Source organism: Saccostrea echinata, unplaced genomic scaffold (genome assembly GCF_033153115.1).
Source record: "Saccostrea echinata isolate AGI-Se365-2 ecotype Australia unplaced genomic scaffold, CSIRO_AGI_Sech_v1 ptg000033l, whole genome shotgun sequence".
Taxonomy (NCBI): Eukaryota; Metazoa; Mollusca; class Bivalvia; order Ostreida; family Ostreidae; genus Saccostrea; species Saccostrea echinata.
The window spans coordinates 13206156-13212561 of NW_026889782.1; positions in this window are offsets into that span (position 1 = coordinate 13206156).

Here is a 6406-nt window from a genome sequence, read left to right on the forward strand (position 1 = left end):
TTTTTTTTTTTTTTTTTTTTGGCATCATCTGTCCTTAATATATTTAGAACGTTAAAAAAATTATACGGGACAAGCTCTATCTGTGACCATAACTTTATCTAAAGCTTACAGATCTATGATTGACAAGACGATGATATAACAAGATGAATTCTTAGAAATTGGATACGGGAAACAAATTTCAGTGAAATCTTGGGAATTCTCACTGAATACTAAATATTTGTTGGGATAACATTTTGACATGTGGGTTAACGAAAAAAAAAATCTTACATTCAAAAGTCGTTGAAGTAGCAGTATAAATAAGAAGGATGAGTCCTAATCTTCTTAATAAGGACCTTCTTCGAGACCTTTCACTTCAAAAAACGGTAAGATTAATTTTAAGAACTATAGCTTTTCTTACCAAAAAAGAATGAATAAATAAAAATAGTGTACAATATTTAACTATATTTTATTTCAGTTTACTACAGTATAAAAGCTAAACTATATTAATTCAGTTTTTTCCATATGAAATTTCAAATAGTTTTCATTTATGTTTCTAATTAAATGAAATTCGGGCCCATTGTGGATATAAAATTGAAGTATTATTTGTATCTTTACGTATTGCTTCAAGTTTGATACAGTTGGTTTTGAATTGAAGAAATTGAAGTGTCATAGCGAATTAGGGTATCAAAGTATTGACCATAAACTAGCTATCTTTTTAAAAGGTTATTTCTATGATGAACGACTGATAAAAACAAGTACTTGGAAAAAAGGAAAAGTTGCTACAAAGTTAGAATTTGAAAGAGAGGGAGAAAAATAAAAATAATTGCACACTTCATTTGATTCAGCCTTTTGAAAAAAATGTATTCTGGATAATACGTGTCTATTGTCTGTTTTTCATTAAAAAACAACCCTTTTTTATTATACTAATGTAAAAACGTAATATATTTTATGAAGTGAACATCATCATAACTTCAATCAACGCGACATAAAATAGTTTTATCACGAACAACGAATCTATCCATCAAATTATTTTTTGTATGTTTTAACAATAAATAGACTGCAAAAATGAATTCAAAACTACCAACTCGGCGTAAAACCCTAAACAATATACCAACGAAATTGACATCACTTGTAAAATTTCAAAATTATTCACTTTTAACCTCAACAATCTGAAATATCTTGTGACTTATTAGAGGATGTTGAAGCTGCTGTGTTGTCTGGTTCTGCTCTCTGTAGTTGTTGGTTATGTTTATCATGGCCCCTACTACGGCTTTTACCATGGAGGACTGGGTAGGAGTCTGGGTTACTATGATGGTAAGGGATATATAGGAAGATCTTTAAAGGATTACCTTAAGGAAGGAGCTGGAAGATTTTACGGCGGCGGAGGATAAAAGGTTATTTTTTTCTACTGTTTTAAGGAATTTGGTGACGGGATTTATAAACCAAAATGTAAATATGAAAATTTGCATTCTTTTTCTTCTTCTTTTTCATATTAATACATGCATTATTATTTCTGACCTTTTTTAAGATCTTGCAAATACAAATTAACCTAAATGTAGCATTTCATGTGTCTGTTTTATTGAATGTTCAGGATTATTTATGGAAACCTCGATCATCGTGTCACAAGAGGCATATGACTATTGATAGAATAAACTATAAATAGCAACGAGATTCTTTTCAATTTATTTCTTAGTTCTATGACGGTTGCACTCTTTTTATTTTACCATGGCAGGTGTTCCAATAGAAATAAACTTCTTCTTTTCGTTTCGTATTCACGAGAAGAAAAGCCAAATACCCTTTGAAGTAAAAAAAAAACAATCTGAGAATTTATTCATTTAAGAATTACTAATGATTGCACGAATCATATCTGTTGATGGGACTGGTACAAGCATATTATCACAAAAAAAGATTTCAATGAACATAGGGTTAGTATTTGAAATGAATATCTCCCTGTTAAAGCTTTCTCATACAGAAGAGTATAGAATTAAAGGTTTGTCATTAATTTTTAATGTCGCATCTAAGTGTGACATGTGTTGTTTGAAGGTTTAAGATTGATTGATTGATTGTATATTGTTTTACGTCCCATTCGAGAATTTTTCACTCATATAGAGACGTCACCATATACCGGTGAAGGGCTTCAAATTTTGACCTTTACCCTGCACTCAGGGCCATTGAGCAGTGAGGGATCTTTATCGTGCCAACGCCTGCCGTGACACGGGGCCTCGGTTTTTAAGGTCTCATCCGAAGGACCCGCAACTTTCACTTTAAAGTGCCGAGCGCATGGCGAAGGAACAGTTGCTACCTATTTTTTATCGACTTAGGTCTGTCGCGGCCGAGATTCGAACTCACGACCTCCCGATCACGGAGCGAGCGCTCTACCGACAAGGTTTAAGAGATCCGCACCATCACAAAAAATAACATCAAAAATTTTGTGACGATCCACAAAGGAATTTATAGTGCATTGGGTTGATTCCAAAGCACATAAATGTCCCAAATTATTCATGAATATGCGGCAATCAAACTTTTAAGTAAATGTGCGATGGTAAACGATGACCAGCAAATGGTTACACTCTGCACTGGGTGACATATTCACAGGTGCACCAGCCTGCAAATAAATAGTAAAGAAAAAGCCCCATGTCAACAACTTAATTCAATCATCCAATCAATATACAGCAAGCAAATTTACAGCCAATGTCATCAATAAATATAGAGCATCCATCCCTTGCCATTGCAATGCTAACCAGCATTCCTTCAGTTGAGTTGTGGTGCGCCGAACACGCAAATTTCAGGTTTATTGAAGCTAGAAATCATGGGAGTGTCATGGTGATCACAGCAGTACCCCAACTAAAGTGTTCACCACAGTTATTGCCATATTATCTTGATGGAAGAAAAGTAGATACAAATTACAACCACCATTAGAAAAATATTCAATATCCCCTTGGAAATTGTTAAATAGTAGGTCGTTTCTCAGTGGAGAAATGTTACATCATCTCCATCAAATAATTGTTTATCATTAGTTTTAAACTGAGGATGTTTAATATTCTACATTTATGGATTTCAGTGTTGGTCGATATGTGGATATAACGACCCATGTCAGGTGATATTGACTGAAACACAGGAAGTGAAAGCAAACAAACTTACGAGGTCGCTATTATTTTCTGTGTCTGAGGTCAATATCAATTGACATGAGTCCTTATTACCACATACTGACCGTTCACTAAAGTCCATAATAGTTATATTATGTACTCAATTAAAGTGAATTATCTCACACGTCCGTCCTTACTAAACAGACTTGACTGTCATATCCTAACAATGATAATAACATGCTTCTTTTATTTTGTCGTTATCTTCAACGTAACTTTGTAGCCAAACCGTGAGTTATGCGATATCATATTAAACGGACGCGCTTTCGCGTCAACATCACAAGAAAACAAATATCAAGTGACGTCCTTTCTCCCATTGAAAATTACGAAAATAATCTTCTTATGTTATACAGTACGGGCAACGCGGTTTAGTTAATTACCGCACATTGCGGCGTTGTGAATTTCATCGCGGATTGGCCAGGTAAATCAGGTAGAACCGTTCACCTCCGCGGCTAGATCGATTGGTAGCAAGTCTCCACCGCGGTGCTAACTCTCGATTTGGTTACAGGCTACTAATTTTACCTCTATTTCATTGACCACGAAAGTAGTGGCTGTTTAGAAATAGAGGGTTTTTTTCTTTAAAAATTCTTTGGGATGTATATGGGATGGAATGGGGTTATTTTTGGACATAGATGGAAAGGAGAGGGTCTGAAAAAAATTACAAAATTGATAAAAATGGGAAATTTTGCTTTTAAGCGCGTAGTAGAAAGGGTGTAAAGTGGCCCATGTTTACCCTTTCCTCGAAGGAAAAGTGAAATAAGCAGGGTAGGGGTTATTTGCGATGCCATAGCAGGACTTGTAGACTATGAATTTTCCCGAGAGCCTGAAAATTTTTTTGGACTTGAATTGTTCTTACTCTGTGCCAAGTTTCATGTAAGTTGAGCGGGTATGATTTTTTTAATTAATTTTTACATTATAAAGGAATGTATAGCAAAATAATTGGTAGTCTGTGTCCATTTCTGAGCGACAATAGTATTGTAAACAAATGCGAGTTATCTCCCCTTATAGAAAATTCAAGAACATGTCCCTAGCGCTAAAGAAAAAATACGCCCTTTTTTTATTTATTATATAAAGGAAGTCATATTATGGACGTTTCTCCATATAAACAAAAACTTTTTAAATAAAATCATTTCATATGTCGAAGTAGTTTATTACTTTGTGTATTTTTAAAGCTTAAGGAGGCTGGGAGGTCAACAAATTAACCACCAGATATAACTTATTAATTTAGATATGATATCTTAAGCTGTCAAATATCATTTGGCAAACGAACATTTCATACACTTTAGTTTTAAAATTTGATCATTTTTGTATATCTTCATATGGAGCTCTTCTTTTAAAGGAGATCAATATAGTCTGAAAATGGCCACAACGACCCAGCCCTCTTAACAACGATATGGTCAAATAATAATTTGGCCGATTATAAAGACGTCTATATGTCAAATGGTCGATTCTTGAGTTTCGGTATATTATTTGATTTATTAATGCCATGCTACTACATTTATAATTTCATCATATTCATGAAAATGAGCCACCGCAATGAACGTTCAAAAATCAGATTATTTCGAAGAGAGAGAGAGAGAGTTGTGTGGGAATGTCTACTCTTTGACTCCAAAATTTTAAGAAGACGTCAATTCGCTAAAATGATGATAAACTCTTGTATTTTGTTAACTTTTCTTTAAGTAAGTCGGGGTGTAGATGTAAGTTTTCATCACTTTCATCACTTCAGCTGTTAATCCATTATATATATATATATATATATATATATATATATATATATATATATATATATATATATATATATATATATATATATATATATATATATATATATATATACTATAGTACATTTCTAAGCAATTATCTGTTTGAACTTTTTATATTGGAGCCGTGGCACACATTTTTTTCAAACTCTCTCTGATAATATTCTCTGAAACTCAAAACTCAAATCAGGCAAAATTCGGTTTCTATGTATCATGTTTAGCATGGCAACAGAACTTTAAAAATATCCGTTCATCAGCAAGGAAGGATAGCTCTTTGATTTAATATCTATTTCAAGAAGTCTCAAAATGAAGCTTGAAATTGAAATCTTTCTAGGCAACAATTTTCATTTTGTGCTTTTTAATGTGATTCAAGGTTCTTTGCAGTCATAGAAACGGTCTTATAAAAAATTGATACTTTATCACATAAAAGTATTTTTAAAATTACACGTCATTAAATTTAATCTAGACTTAGATACCAATGTTTATTGGCGTGATATGAAATTAGAAGTTATTCACTTTAATGTTTTGTTGTTTTTTTTTATGATAGGAAATGTTTAATAAACCGTGCATTATAGAATAAATAATTCGAAGGAACTAAGTATAAAAATCATGCATTTTTCTTCAAATGACTAGATACTTACCGGTATACTTGTTTATCCTAAAGTAATGTGTATTTACCCATGGCGATTCTTCAAACTTCACAATTTAAGTTATTTATATTATTAAGGGAGAATTAGTTAATCTAAACAAATTTTCAGGAAATGCGAATAAAAACACCTATTTTCGCATTTTCTAGCTAAAAATTGATCAACAAATATATTTTAGAATGTTACAATTCGTGAACATTTAATAGATACAAAGAGAAAAAAACTGAAGAGTTTTTAGCAATGTCCTTGGAAACGTACATTTTAAATATGTATGTATCAAAATCAGTTTATTAGAGAAGTTTCAGGAACGGAAATTTATCAAGCATTGTAGGGTGCTGTACAGGACTGGTGCAAATAGAAGAATGATTACATACTGTCTATCACTTTTTATTCTCGAGAACCTTTTGCGCGATTGCACAAGACCCTCGGCTTGTGAAAATTTCATTCTGGCGTTTTATTACAGATAATTCACAACTATAACCAAATTTCGTGAAAAAGATTTTCTCGCTTATAAATACCAGAAAACTTTCTCCCGAAAAATATGTTTTTGCAAATATTTTATGTTCTGTAGTTTACCCATTCGTAGTGGTAAAAAAACAAAATCAAGCGAGAGAGTAGGCAAAAGACCTAGCTGTCAAAACTGGGAACCCAGGGTCGTTTGTAAACTAACAAGAAATTGTTACTCAAGTTTGAGGTTTCGATGATCAATTATTCTAATTAAATATAAAGGGATACAAGGACACAAAAAATAAAGACTAAGATTGTATGCAATATGAAGTTTATTTTGATACCAATCATGGAATGAAAAGCATTCAAGCTGGTAAATTTATGCTTAAAATATCTTGAAACAAAATGTTACACGCAAAGATTAATTGTC